This window comes from Hippopotamus amphibius, chromosome 4, assembly GCF_030028045.1.
Source record: "Hippopotamus amphibius kiboko isolate mHipAmp2 chromosome 4, mHipAmp2.hap2, whole genome shotgun sequence".
Lineage (NCBI taxonomy): Eukaryota > Metazoa > Chordata > Mammalia > Artiodactyla > Hippopotamidae > Hippopotamus > Hippopotamus amphibius.
In genome coordinates this window covers 163787461-163803167 of record NC_080189.1, presented here as the reverse complement: position 1 = coordinate 163803167, position 15707 = coordinate 163787461, and the positions used below count along the sequence as shown (strand labels likewise).

The window sequence follows — 15707 nt, the reverse complement described above, 5'->3', positions numbered from 1 at the left end:
TTGTGTTTTTTACAGTTCTTTTCCCATAATTGATTTCTAATCTCATTGTGTTGTGGTTGGAAAAGATGCTTGATGTGATTTCAATTTTCTTAAATTTACTGAGGCTTGATTTGTGACCCAAAATGTGATCTATCCTGGAGAATATTCCATGCGCACTTGAGAAGAAAGTGTAATCTTCTGGTTTTGGATGGAATGCCCTATAAATATCAATTAAATCTATCTGGCCTATTGTGCCATTTAAAGCTTGTGTTTACTTATTAATTTCCTATCTGGTTGATCTGGCCATTGGTGTAAGTGGGGTATTAAATTCCCCCACCATTGTTGTGTTACTGTTGATTTCCTCTTTTATAGCTGTTGTATTTGCCTTATGTATTGAAGTGCTCCTGTATTGGGTGCATGTATATTTATAATTGTTATATCTTCTTCTTGGGTTAATCCCTTGATCATTGTGTAATGTCCTTTCTTGTCTCTTGCAACATTCTTTATTTTAAAGTCTATTTTATCTGATATGAGTATTGCTACTCCAGCTTTCTTTTGATTTCCATTTGCATGGAATATCTTTTTCCATCCCCTCACTTGCAGTCTGTATGTATCCCTAGGTCTGAAGTGCATCTCTTACAGACTGTATATATATATATGGGTCTTGTTTCTGTATCCATTCAGCCAATCTGTGTCTTTTGGTTGGAGCATTTAGTCCATTTACATTCAAGGTAATTATCGATAAGTATGTTCCTACTACCATGTTCTTAATTGTTTTGGATTTGTTTTTGTAGGTCCTTTTCTTCTCTTGTGTTTCCCACTTAGAGAAGTTCCTTTAGCATTTGTTGTAGGGCTGGTTTGGTGGTGCTGATTCTCTTAGCTGCTGCTTGTCTGTAAAGCTTTTGATTTCTCCATCAAATCTGAATGAGATCCTTGCTGAGTAGAGTATTCTTGGTTATAGGTTCTTCCCTTTCATCACTTCATATATACCATGCCACTCCCTTCTGGCTTGCAGAGTTTCTGCTGAGAAATCAGCTGTTAACCTGATGGAAATTCCCTTTTATATTATTTGCTGTCTTTCCCTTGTTGTTTTAATAATTTTTGTCTTTAATTTTTATCGATTTGATTACTATGTGTCTTGGTGTGTTTCTCCTTGGGTTTATCCTGCCTGGGACTCTCTGCGCTTCCTGGATGTGGGTGGCTATTTCCTTTCCCATGTTAGGGAAGTTTCAACTATAATCTCTTCCAATATTTTCTCAGGTCCCTCCTCTCTCTCTTCTCCTTCTGGGACCCCTATAATGAGAATGTTGGTGCATTTAATGTTGTCCCAGTGGTCTCTTTGGCTGTCCTCATTTCTTTTCATTCTTTTGTCTTTATTCTGTTCTACAGCAGTGATTTCCACCATTCTGTCTTCCAGGTCACTTATCCATTCTTCTGCCTCAGTTATTCTGCTACTGATTCCTTCTAGTGTATTTTTCATTTCAGTTATTTTATTGCTTATCTCTGTTTGTTTGTTCTTTAATTCTTCCAAGTCTTTGTTAAACATTTCTTGCATCTTTTCAATGTTTGCATCCAGTCTTTTTCTGAGGTCCTGGATCATCTTCACTATTATTATTCTGAATTCTTTTTCGGAAGGTTGCCTATCTCCACTTCATTTAGTTGTTTTTCTGGAGTTTTTATCTTGTTCCTTCTTCTGGTACAAAGTCCTCTGCCTTTTCATTTTGTCTTTCTATGACTGTGGTTTTCATTCTGCAGGCTGCAGCATTATAGTTCTTCTTGCTACTGCTGTCTGCCCTCTGGTGGATGAGGCTATCTCAGAGGCTTGTGTACACTTCCTGATGGGAGGGACTGTAGGTAGAGCTGGGTGCTGCTCTGGTGGACAAAGCTCAGTAAAACTTTAATCCACTTGTCTGCTGATGGGTTGGGCTGAGTTCCCTCCCTGTTGGTTGTTTGGCCTGAGGTGACCCAGCACTGGACCTTATAGGCTCTTTGGTCATGCTAATGGTGGACTCCAGGAGGGCTCATGCCAATGAGTACTTCCCAGAACTTCTTCTGCCAGTGTCCTTGTCCCCACAGTGAGCCACAGCTGCCCCCCCCCCACCTCTGTAGTCCATGTTCCAACACTAGCAGGTAGGTCTGGTTCAGTCTCCTATGGGGTCACTGCTCCTTCCCTTGGGTCCTGGTGCACATACTACTTTGTGTGTGCCCTCCAAGAGTGGAGTCTCTGTTTTCCCATTCCTGTGGAAGTCCTGCAATCAAAGCCCACTGACTTTCGAAGTCTGATTCTCTGGGGATTCTCCTCCCATTGCTGGACTCCCAGGTTGGGAAGCCTGATATGAGGCTCAGAACCCTGACTCCAGTGGGTGGACTTCTGCTGTATAATTGTTCTCCAATTTGTGAGTCATCCACCCAGCAGTTATGGGATTTGATTTTATCGTGATTGCACCCCTCCTACCATCTCATTGAGACTTCTCCTTTGTCTTTGGATGTGGGGTATCTTTTGTGGTGAGTTCCACTGTCTTCCTGTTGCTGATTGTTCAGCAGTTAGTTGTGATTCTGGTGCTCTCACAAGAGGAAGTGACCACACGTCCCTCTACTCCGCCATCTTGAACCTCACTCCAGTCTTAACAACCAAAAATGTCTCCAGACAGTGGCAAATGTTCCCTGAGGTCAAAACTTTCCCCATTTGAGAGCCACTAACCTGGCCCTTTACAGAAAAAGCTGCCAACCCCTGAACTATAAGATCTTCCAAGGAAGGAACTCTGCCCAGTTCAATTTGTTTTCCAGACACTATGCCTGGAACATGACAGAAGTTTATTAGATCAATCATTTAAAGGTAATTGGGGGATTGTAAGACATTTCAAAGCAACGTATAATTTATAAGAATTTTAGACTTGAAAGGGACATTGGTGAACACCAAGCTAATAGCTGATGTTATAAGTTTTATTTCCTTTAGCATTTTAAACATCAACTTTCAGGACCACTTCATTAAAAATATCTATGAAAAGAAATATCTATGAATACAAAGTATGCTAACACAATCACAACACCATCTAATTACCAAGAATTTAAAAAATATGAAATCACTGAATTCATATTTCATGCATGCACACACCTTTCATTCATCCATGAATGAAGGTTTTTTACTGTCTATAAAGAAGAAATTATTATTTTCATTTTACAGATGCGATCATTTCAATTGGGGTCAAACTACAGTATAGAGAAATAGCAACTTCGTTACAGTCAATCAAAAAAATCATTCAAGGAATATAAATTACTTTCTACTCTCTTTAATTAATAAACCTATAGTATTAACAGAATTGCTGAAACTACAAAAACCTCTCTACCTCAAAGGGATTATATGTCTGTCAGAAAAGCTAACAGACAAATGCAGGGCATTTAAAGGACCAAAGAAATGGCAATAATAGCCAATATTTACTGAGCATTTACCACGTGCTGGTATTGCATCATTTCATTTGAATTTCATAAAAGTTCTATGAGTTAGGTACTATTAAGAAACCCATTAAAAAAAAAAAAAAGAAACCCATTTTATGGCCATCATTAAAAAGTCTACAAGTAACAAATGCTAAGAGAGTGTGGAAAAAAGGGAATTCTCCTCCGCTGTTGATGGGAATGTAAATTGGTACAGCCACTATGGAAAACAGTATGGAGGTTCCTTAAGAAACTAAAAATAAAGCTACCATATGATCCAGCACTCCCACTCCTGGGCATACATCCAGAGAAAACTATAATTCAAAAAGATACACAAACCCCAATGTTCATAGCAACACTATTTACAATTACCAAGACATGGAAGCAACCTCAATGCCTACCAATAGATGAATAGAAAAAGAAGATGCAGTATATTCACACAATGAAATACTACTCAGCCATAAAAAAAGAATGAAATAATGCCATTTGCAGCAACACGGCTGGACCTAGGGATTATCATACTAAGTGAAGTAAGTTAGAATGAGAAAGACCAGTACCATATGTTATTACTTATATGTGGAATCTAAAATAGACACAAATGAACTTATTTACAAAACAGAAACAAGGGCCTTCCCTGGTGGCGCAGTGGTTAAGAATCCGCCTGCCAAGGGACACAGGTTTGAGCCCCAGTCTGGGAAGATTCCACTTGCTGGGAGCAACTAAGCCCATGTGCTACAACTACTGAGCCCATGTGCCACAACTACTGAAGCCTGTGTGCCTAGAGCCTGTGCTCTGAAACAAGAGAAGCCACCGCAATGAGAAGCCCGTGTACCACAAGGAAGAGTAGTCCCTGCTCGCTGCAACTAGATAAAACCCGTGTGTAGCAACAGACACCCAAAACAACCAATAAATAAATAAGTAATCAAAACACAAAACAGCAACAGACTCACAGACATAGAAAACAAATTTATGTTTTAATTTGAGGAAAGGGAGTAAGGGAGGGATAAATAAGGAGTTTGGGACTAGCAGACACAAACTACTATATATAAAATAAATACACAACAAGGTCCTACTGTATAGCACAGGGAAATGTACTCATTATCCTATAATAAATCATAATGGAAAAGAATATAAAAAAGAATGTATATGTCCAGAAAGGAAAGAAAGGAATGAGAAATACAACAAGGGGATTGTCACTGGGATTTTTGGCTGATGCAATGAGGGCAGAGAGGGAGAAGGGGGAATGAGAAGGAAAGATCAAAGCTCACTGTGAGGTTTCCAACTTGAGTGAATAGGTGATAACAATAGTGGATTATATATAACCACGCATTCTTCTCACACTTAACACACTGCCCTGTCTCTGTTCTCATCATTCCTTTCTCAAACCTCAAAACCATTCTGTGTTTTGTCTCCTTTCCTACCATCTCTGGGAAAGAAGTATTCTTTCTCTCCCTGAATTTAAGAAGGTATAGGTCAAGGGAAGGGTTTCATACAAAGTCAGGCTAGACTAGCATATGTTTGTAGTCTGCAAAGGAAAAACAAATAGAGAGGCAAGGATCAAAGGTGCAAGAGAGAGTGGGGATAACTGAAGAGTAGATGCCAGGAGGTGACAGGTGCAAAGGAGATGGTCAGCACTGGTGAATGTGTAAGCTTAGAAACCTGGAGGGACACCTTGTCCTCTGGAATAAAGGGGGACAGAAAGTCAATCTAAATAGGAGACAAACAGCAAATGAAGATCCCAAGGTGTAGGTAAGCTTGATATGTCGATACTGCCTAGCTTGGACCTTTTAAGAAAAGCCGGATGTCTACCCACAAACATTTTTTCCTCTCACCACCTCTCCCTCTGAGCCACAGCCACCAAGGTCTCCTTACCATTTCTTTTTTTTTAATTGAAATATCATTGATTTACAATACTATTTTGGTTTCAGGTGCACAGCACAGTGATTCAATATTTTTACAGATGATACTCCACTGAAAGTCATTACAAGAGAATGGCTATAATTCTCCCTGTGCTATACAATATATCCTTGTGGCTTATCTGCTTTACACATAGTAGTTTGTATCTTTTGAGCCCATACCACTAACCTGCCCCACCTCCCACCCCCCCCCCACCCCCCCCACCCCCCGGTAAGCAGTAGCTTCTTTTCTACATCAGTATCCTTGCCATGTCTTGAACAGGCCAAGCTTTCCTTGCCTGGGGTCCTTTTCATCCTTGCAGCTTCCTTTGATTGGAAGAGCCTCTCCCAGATCTTTGTGCAGTTGACTCTTTCCTGCATCTTAGGTCCCAGCTTAATTATCACCTCCTCAGAGAGCCCTTCCCTGATCACTCAGTCTAATAATGGAGACCCAACCTCCTTGCCACTCACTACCCCATTATTCTCTTCTATTTCCTTCATACACAAATCATTATTTTAAAGTAACTTAATTAGGTTTTTACACATTTACTGTTAGTCTCCTTCAACCATAACATGAGTTCCATAAGCTCAGGGACCTTACAGATGGTCTCATTCGCCACATACTCCAACACTTACAGCAGATCTGATAACAGAGTAGTCACTCCATGAATATTCACTGCACTCATGAATAAGTGAATGAATGATACACTATTGAGAAAATAGATAAAAGCAGAAATTGGGAATCTAAACAATAGTTTTATTACTGATATTCACAAATATTTATTAATGTTTTGAAGAGTATTTTCCACATATTCACCTGCCAGGACCTATGTAACTCTAAAGGGAGTACACCACCTGTATAAATCCTAGTCCCTGCCTTCCAGAAGCTCATACTATTAGGGAAACATGAACACAGATCATTAAAATACTATAACAGCACTTATAATGCAACACCATTAAGAACTGAGAGCTGTGAGAGCACACAATAAAGTGCTCCTAACGTAAGCACAGCAGAGCCAGAAGACAGTTCCACTAAAGTGTTGAGGACAGGTGCGGCGCTTTGGTGTGTATCGCACTTCAGTGTGTGGCTGCAATCACAGAGGGTACGGAGCAACCGTGAGGTAGAGAAGACGGGACGCATATACAACTCTCTCTCTTCATTGAAATAAGAAATGAACTAAGGTGCAAATTCATCAGGAGATAGAATCAAGAAAATTATTTTGAGCATATCTCTAGTTGAGGGAATAGAAAAGAGGTGAAGAGAAGATCTAAAATTACAGAAAAGGGAGGGATTCCTTAAAGGGGCTACATCTCAAAAGACACAAAGAGAACAGCAGTTGTACGCAGAGAGGAGGAGGAGAGCTCATCCTGTAAGACAGGAGAAGAGACGGTAGCAGTAATTGTCTTTGAAGGTAAATCTAAAAGTGGAGCGACAGGAGTTTAGCAAGCATAAGCTGAAGAGTTTCTATTTTCTCCATGAAGTATGAGATGGACCATCTGCTGATACTGGCTGGGGGAGAAGCTGGGGGAGAGGGAAGAGGGAGAATTTCCTGGTGGATAATTGGTATGCAATGTTGCTGCCCTAGGCTACATCTTAACTGATTTGCGAAGTGGAAAATGTGTCCTACTATCTCTCTTGAAATTTATGCAGAAACTTGTTGTGGCATACTGTCCACGTGGGGGATGGAACACAGGTTAACAAAGCACGTAATGCTAATGTCAGTCACTTCAGCATTTGTAAAGCAATTTAAAAAAAAAACATTAGCTAATTAATTCGCTCAATGAAGACTTTATCCCTGTAGGTATATGTGTACAAGGACTACTTTTTCTGTCTCCTTTGAGGCATTTGAAGACACAAGAGATTTTGCCTCAATGGGAATGTTGTGGTAGATTACATCTGCTGTAAATAAGTGCCATTTTTAGAAAGCAATGAGTTCCACTGAATTTATCCTGAAGGAAAAAAAAAAAAAGATGGCCAAGCTAAATGAAAGACTCCCAGAATCAGACTGAAAATTCATCATAAGCCTAAAAAGCTCCTCATCTGGCTTTCTGAAGGCACTAGAGGCAAAGCACTCCAACTTCACAGAAAATATTGGGCTGGAATAAATGTAAAGATGTGCTGCTTATCTCATGACAAAAGTGTTCCACTGCCTGGCGTTTACACCAAGAGGAGCTACTTCCCACTCAGGTCCCATAATGAAAATCCTTCCTCCATTAACAGGTTGGGCAATATCAATTTGCCCAGTCACAGTCGGAAATCAAGCAAAAACTGCCTTCCTCTTGGACAATCAATGGCAAGGTGAAAGAAATAGGTCCTTGTATCCAGTCTTCCAGCAGGACATTTTTGCCTGATTAAATGACCTCTCCTCTGAAGTGAAGCCTCTGCCGTTCCCTAGAGTGGGTTTAACCACAGAATTACCAACCTTTTTCTGAAAAGCTTTTTCCTCTTCTTCTTCACCAAGTCTTTCCAATTGAATTGGTAGAGATGGCAGCAGGAGTCAAGAGGACAACAGTATTTAGATCTCAACTCCAATCCTTGCTAAATGAGTGACCCTGGGCAAGACACCCACTATCTTCACATTCAAATTAGTTATGATAACAGAATCCACCTCGTAAGTTTGTTGTGAGAATTAAATTAGGGAATACATACAAAGCACTTAGCCACAGAGACACACTTCTCATGTGTTCACACTAAGTGCTCAATAACTGGTAGTCTTTATTATTGTTATTATGATTATAATTGCTGTGGTTATAATGGTTTTGGAGATGATGCCAGTGAAGGTCTGAGGAAAGAGACATAATTATAAGTGACGAATAAGTGATGACAGTGGCTGGGAATCTCAAATCCCACCACAAGGACAATGCTGTGAGTCTCAGTGGGACATTGTATAGTCAACTGAATAGGAGATTAATCAGAAAAGTCTTCAACACAATGAACTTGGTCTAATTAATCAGTCATTCTTTTCAGAAGGCTCATTCACTATAGAGCTATAGGATCCTATGTGGGTTTTTGTTTTTTTTTTTTGGTTTTTTAATTTTTCCCCAGCTTTATTGAGATATGATTAACATATAACATTTTATAAGTTTAAAAATGGCAATGTGATAATTTGATACATATATTGTCATACTGAGTGAAGTAAGTCAGAGAAAGACAAATATCATATGATATCACTTATATGTGTATCTAAAAACAATAGTACAAATGAACATATTTACAAAGCGGAAGTAGAGTCACATATGTAGAAAATAAACTATGGTTACCAAGGGAGAAAGGGCAGGGAGGGATAAATTGGGAGACTGGGATTGACATATACACACTACCATATAGAAAATGTGAGGGTGAGTCAAAAATTATCCACACTATGGGTATATTAAAATTTCTGTTGGCCGCACTATCTTATCAGCACTTTCTGTTCAAGGCTACTGTCTCCCCAGTCACTGCTGTGCAGGTGTGAATGTGTTACATCAGTTCATTTGTAACTGCAGTGTGAGCAAAAATGGATGCCCCACTTGCGATCTGCACAAAGAAGAGCAGCGTAGTTTTTTGTGGTCTGAGGGTGTGCACATCCACACACTTCTGTCCACACTGTCAACACTCTGCAAAAACTTTGTTTTGAGGTGTTAAAATATCCTTCCCACAGTTCTGATCTTGCTCCATTGGACTTTCACCTGTTTGGGCCCCTGAAAGCAGACCTACAAGGATGAAGATTCACTTCAGATGAAGAAGTGAAGGCAGCGGTGCATTCATGGCTTGCAGCTCAGCCTAAAACGGTTTTTAATGAGGGAATACGAAAGCTTGTTGACAGGTGGACAAAGTGTATTGAAAAGCAAGGAGATTATGTTGAAAAATGACGTATGTCTTTTCTAAAAGTTAATTAAAATAAATTCTATACCCAGAGTGTGGATAATTTTTGACTCACCCTCATGGATAACTAATAAGAACCTACTGTATAGCACAGGGAACTCTACTCAGTACTCTGTAATGACCTACATGGGAACAGAATCTAAAAAGGAGTGGATATATGTACATGTATAGGATCTTATGTTTAGAAGGAAGCTAGAAAATGAAGACTGTCTACTCCTTTGATGTTATAATATCCTCTACAACCTCAGCAAGGTGGTTGCCCAGACTTTGCTTGGATACCTTGAGTGACGAGAATACATTATTTTAAAGGCAGCTTTAGACAGCTCTTATTGAAATGTCTTCTTTGTATTCAGTATCCAGCTTCCACTCATTTGCCCTAGTTCTTCTTCCTGAGGATATATGAACCACGTCTAAATCCACCTCCATAAGGCAGTCCTTCACATATGAAGACAACTCTCTACCCATGGGCTCAGGCATCTTTCCCTCAGGTTAAACGTCCCCGGATCTATCAGTTAACTCTTTATGTCAGACTTTTGAGCACACTGTTATCTTTTACATAGCTCAGCTCTAAACATGCTCTAATATGTCAATTAGTCAGCTTATCATCCAGAACCGAAGAGAAATATTCCCAGTAACCACATTATCACCTGGTGGTGATGAGGATGATGTTGATAAACACAACTTACCAAGCATTTTCTATACATCAGGCATTGTTCTAAGGGTCTTACAATTATCATCTCAGTTAGTCCTCACATCAACCCTATCCAGTAGGTATAATTATTCTCCCCATTTAATAAATAAGCAAAGTGAAGCACAGAGAGGGTTAAGTAACTTTCCCAGCCTTCCACGGCTAGTGGAAATAGAGGTGGGCTTTGCAGCCAAGAACTATAGCTCGAGCCTGCTCTCTTAGCCAAAAAATTATACTATAGAACTATCACCTCCTTTGTTTTCCTTCCTTTATTAATACAGCCGCAGAACATACAGGCACATAATTTCTATCATTCTCAAAGCTGATGAGCATGCTCTTACCTTCCCTCAAGTCCCTAATACAAATGTTGAATAAGACACAGCATTGTGACATCCACCAGAAACTTTCCTGTAAGTCAAATTATACCCATTCATCAGGAGATGGTCACAGCTATGGCAGCTGTTAGGATGGGAAAGCTGACAACCATGCCAGCAGGTCTAATATGTGCATCTCTAAGTGCGCAAGTGGCCAAAGGGGAGGAGTCCAAACAGCAGCTAGTGAAACCAGAGCAGCTCCCCATACACACTGCACCACCCCTCCAGTCTAAATATGTTGAAAAGCAGCCTGGTCATTTACAAATGGGCTTTGCATCCATTCGCACTACAACTGATCGTTATCCTGGCTGATGCAAGGGTGTTTATGTCTGTGAAAAATGGGATAATGGATACAGTACAATTTGGAAAACATGCATATGTCTAGGTGAAGAATCCACTTTGAGATTTTCTTTCGAAAATTGGAGTGATTACAGTTTCAGGATTGGCAGGCTTCATTTCAGCAAGAAAAGGTTCTAAGCTTAAGAGAAGTGCTTATCCACTGGGACTGGCCACTTTAGCAGCAGCTGTTTGCTACCCTGTTCAGTTAGTAATAACTGCTAAAGGTAACTGGGAAAACGGCATATGCTACAAGCCAGCAAATTTATGAAGCAGTTGAATCCTCGTGGACAAAAAATAAAAGCAAAAAAGAGTCACTTCCTGAACCTAAAGAAAAAACTAAGCTAAGAAGCTCTGATGAAATAGAAATACCTGCAAAACCTACTCACAACCCGAAACATTCAGTGCCTTTGCCATCAGAGCTCAGCTCTGAAACAAAGAGGAAATCAGAATCCACCTCAGGTGCTACACAGTCTATGCCTGACCCCAAGCTCATGGATCACGTGCAGTTCCATGCAGACGATGCAGATATGTACAGCACGAGAAGCTGAAATAGTCTGCACAGACAACTAAAAGATGTGTGAAGCTGCAAATAACGATGAAAAAATCATGTAATGGGTAACTGTGATGCATAGAGTATAATTGAAACCAGGTTTTCTCTTACATCTTCTAATGTACAATATGACAGATCACCTAAGTGATTAAAACACAAATTATTTACAATCCAAACAATATTAAATGATCGATAAAGAGGCAGAGGTAGAAGCATTAGGATGCATTTGGTGACTTTTAAGGGTATTTATAAAAAGATAAAAATAAATAGGTGAACATGGATGAGACTAAAATCTGAAAAAGATACACATGTGTATATATAAATATGTATACACATATACATTTGCTTTAGCTTCCCTGAGTTAATGTCAGCTCAATTAGAATAGTGTGTGGAAGGATGTACTCTCTCCCGCCTTTGTTTTTCACTTCCCAGAGCTGGAATAAAATATCCATATTTTATGACAAAAAAAAAATATATATATATACCCATTCATCAGGACCCAGTGGTATATTTAAATAGTTACTCTTTTACTGACTAGTTCTTACATCCAAACCCTTTTCCCCCATCTTATTGATGAGGATATCACAAAGTGTACTGCCAAATATGCTGCTGATATTTAGCTATGCTAGCTCCATAGCATTTTCCTGGGCTTTAAGTATAGTAACAATATTGAATAACACATGAGTTTATTTGCTTTGATATGGCTTGTTTTTAGTGAATGACTATGGTTCTCTCTTTTCTTCTGTGGGCTCATATCTTCTATTAATAATGCAATCCAAAATCTTTTCCAGATGCCAGTGAAGCTCGTAGTAGTGTATGTTTGGTTTGGTAGTGATAACTCTCCTCATTTTACAGATCAAGGCATGGGTGTCCAAGGAGGTTGTATGGTTTTCTAATTAGTACCAGAAATGGATCTGGTAGTCAGGTTCTAATTCAGTTGCTCTTTTTATTAAGATACATTGGACTCTCTTAACTTCTGCAGTTTTTTAATTGCAGGAACAGCAAAGAGCAATAAGTGGTTCCTTAAACATATCTGATCATTTTGGTTTTGTTTATTAACACAGATAGTAACATTAGCATTTGCACAGTGCTTTACAGTTTATAAAGCACCTCCATTTTTTTTTTTCTCATTTGCTCCCAACACAAAAATGCCTGAAGTGAGCATTATCATCTGATGATAAAGCTGAGGCTAAGAGCAGTCAAGTGACTTGCTAAGAGTCTTGCAGCTGGTAATGAACAAGTCTAGGCAAGACTCAAACCCTGGACTTGGGCTTCTAAAGCCAACCCTCCTCTCATCTTCCATGCTGACCCTAAAACCCTCACTTGATCTTGCTCATCATGGGACCACACAGTATTCTCAAAGGTAGAAAAAAGGGAATTTTTAGGCCCAATGCCAAGACCTAAATTTACCTAGTTATGGACAGAGTGATTTATCCCCACCTGAGCAATCAGGAAGGATACCAAAACAAGAGCTTGAGAAGCACATAAGTAGGAAAAAAGAATGGGGGGGTGGGGTGGGGGTGGGGGGGTAGTATATTAAGTGAAGAAGAGGACAATGCAAAAGAAAAAACAGAAGAGAAATTGTGGTCACATAACAGACAGCAGAAAAGACAGTGAGACAGGATAAAATAAGTATATTAAAAAAAAAAAAAAAAGCAGCAAACACATTATCCCAAAGCCCGCAGGTGCCAGCAATTCAAATAAACATATAGCAATTAACAGAATTAACACAGCCTTAAATAGCATGGCTCACCAGATGTGGACTCCTATCAGGGTTCTATAAAATGTAAAGTTATTACAGATTAAACTATTAATCATCTGTTCAGAGACTATCTCTGCTGCAAAATCCCATTTGGTTTTAAATGGCTAATAATCACAAAGGGATGTGGATTGGAATGGGCACAATGACGTTCTCCCCAATTCTTCTTCCTTTAAATGTGTTCATTCTCCCCATTCTCCTGCTTTCCTTCCTCCTCACGAGCGACGTCATGAGAAAAGAGAGGTGAGATGGACCAGTCGGTCTCAGAGGTCTCAGCAGCACGTGAGCTTCTCCATGGACAATGCAGAGACAAATGGAAAACCAACAGACCAGCAGAAAAGTAACAGATTGAGTGGAAAGGAGGATGGTGTAGGAAGAACCAAGTCAAACGACACAGAAGACCCCAACACATAGGAGGACACTGTGATGGGCTTCCATCAGTTCCCTAGTCCTCATGATAAAGACACTATCCATGCACTTCAGCCTCGATTTGTCTTTCCTCTACTGCACTGTGCAGCATCCAACAATAGTGGCTCAGTAATGCCAAGGACAGAGGAAGGGAGAAATATACGTTCTGACAAAGAGGATCATTGGAAACTGAAATGGGAGTCAGGAGGAAGCGCTGTTCTGCAGAAACCTGAAGATTCAGAGGCACTCTCCTGGTCCTGCGCTAAAGCCACTGGACCAGCCTTCCCAACTGCTCCTCAACTCCCTAGGAGAAAAAGATAAATCAGGGAGAAGTAGCAGATGGACTAACTTCAGTTCTCAAGGAATTTAAAGCCTGATGGACTAGCTGCCAGTCTATGTCATTCTACTAGTTCAGATCCTTCACTGGCTCCCCATTACCTAAAGTGCAGGGGTAGAGCGTGAAATAAAGCTCTCCATGACCTGGCCCCTACCTAACTTCGCAGATACATTTTCAAAACTCCTGATCTTATATTTTGTGCCCTGACGTTGGCAAACTGTAAGTTCTTCACCCAAACACCACGACGTGCCCTGTCTCTGGGCCTTTGCTCATGCTGCCCCGTCACCCCAGAGCACCACTTCCTCCTCGCTCATTTCTATTTGTCTTCACGCCTTCCCTTGGGCATCATCTCATCCACAGAGTTCTCCTGAGCCCCATGATACACTACATCCTTCTCAGCCGTCCCACGTGCACCTGTGAATGCCTCTTTTTTTGCGCATTAACTGCTTTTCCTTAAAATTATATGTGTGTGTCCCCCATTAACTGTAAGGTCCTCTAAGGCAAGAACTGTGTCTGATTCATCTTTGCATCTTAGCACAGTCCTTGGCATACTGTAGGTTTCCAGCATATATCTGTGGATCTAAATTCCGCCAGATTTTAGAGCTCCATGAGGTTAGCTCATTAATTAATTAATTAATTAATTAATTAATTAACTTGTTCCAGACATGCTTATTGAGTGCATTATTTTATGCCAGGGACTCCCTTAGGTGCTGGGGAAACACCTGTGAACAGGTGAGGCCTTTGTCCTCAGGGAGCTTACATTTTCATAGAATGGAGATTGACAGTTGTCAAATAAACGCGTGACCAAAGGCAACAGCCTAGGTAATGACTGAGGGTGGGTGGGATGGGTTATCCCTATTTCAGTGAAGATGAGAGAACTTAGTAAGGCAAACCTCAGAATCAAGTTGTTGTTTCCCTCAGATAGTGATTCGGTAATAAGGGAAAAACAGACATATGCATGTGCTGATGTATATTCACTTGTGCTTACATTTATTTCACGAACTGTTTTATAAGAATCATTACATAATCCTTAATCATAATTATTATAGCAAAACATCACTGTATATTTATGTATGGTTTCACTTTTATGTGTGTTATTTTATTTGTTCTTAAGCACACAACAGAGGTCTCATTATCTCCATGTTATGGGTTAGGAAACTGAGGCTCAAATAAGATCAGTGGCTTATTCCAGGCCATATAACCAGTAAGAAAGCTGGTGCTCCCTATCAGGTTTTACAATTATAAACCTAGTATTCTTTTTGTTTATACTATGATGTCACCTCAAAGCCTTTTCAATCCAGTTCTTCCCAGAGGGGGTCCCAACCCATTTCTTTTAGTCTTGCTGGGCCTTTTTATGTAATATTTCTCTCATATCAGACAGCAGGGAGGTTCCTAAAAGATCAGCTATTGCCATGTTAGGATGTTCTTTAATGATCCCAAGAAAGTCACATGGTCAACAGCGCCTAAGAGCATTTACCTAAAAGCTATTTTTTTAAACTTACAAACATGTGATTTCATTTGGCAAATATTTATTGAGAGCCCACTAGAACCATTCCAGGAGCTGGGGACACAAGAAGAACAAAAATAAGACAGACATGTTAAAACACAAAAACACGAAGAGGAACAAGGTGTAGATTTTGTGATGTTTGAGTGGACACAAATCTTGAATTGATAATTAGGGCAGGCAGAGTACTTCAATAATTGGATGATAACGTGGACCCTTTTTGTCACGCTTTTACCCTGGTATCAAGTTAGGAACTGTGCACACAGGTGAAATCCACAATCACTTTGACGCAAGAGTGCAGCCGGAACTTAACTTTCAGGTGTGAAGTAACTGTAGTTCCAAAGATAAAAACTATTTTGTGCCAAACACAAAGTATCAATGATCTGGAAGAAAAATCTCATACGGTCTTCACCATGTCCCTATTTTTTAAAAAAATGACACATGAAAGCAACCAGCTCAGCTTAAGGCAACTTAGAGCCACAAATGGGCAGAGATGACAGAAAAAGGAAGAAAGAGATAGGGAAGGGAAGAAGAAATTGTAAAATAATTGCAGACTGTTCTAAGGAGGTAAGTGGGA

The 15707-nt window shown here is 39.9% G+C and overlaps 1 protein-coding gene and 1 pseudogene across 6 annotated transcripts in view; one reads left to right on the top strand and one right to left on the bottom strand.

The window, feature by feature from the left end:
- Positions 1 to 15707, bottom strand: part of NRXN3 (neurexin 3) — a 1504067-nt gene that overhangs the window by 1098659 nt on the left and 389701 nt on the right. The gene's annotated exons all lie outside the window — the stretch shown is intronic.
- On the top strand, positions 10312 to 11120 carry LOC130852337 (MICOS complex subunit MIC27-like; annotated as a pseudogene).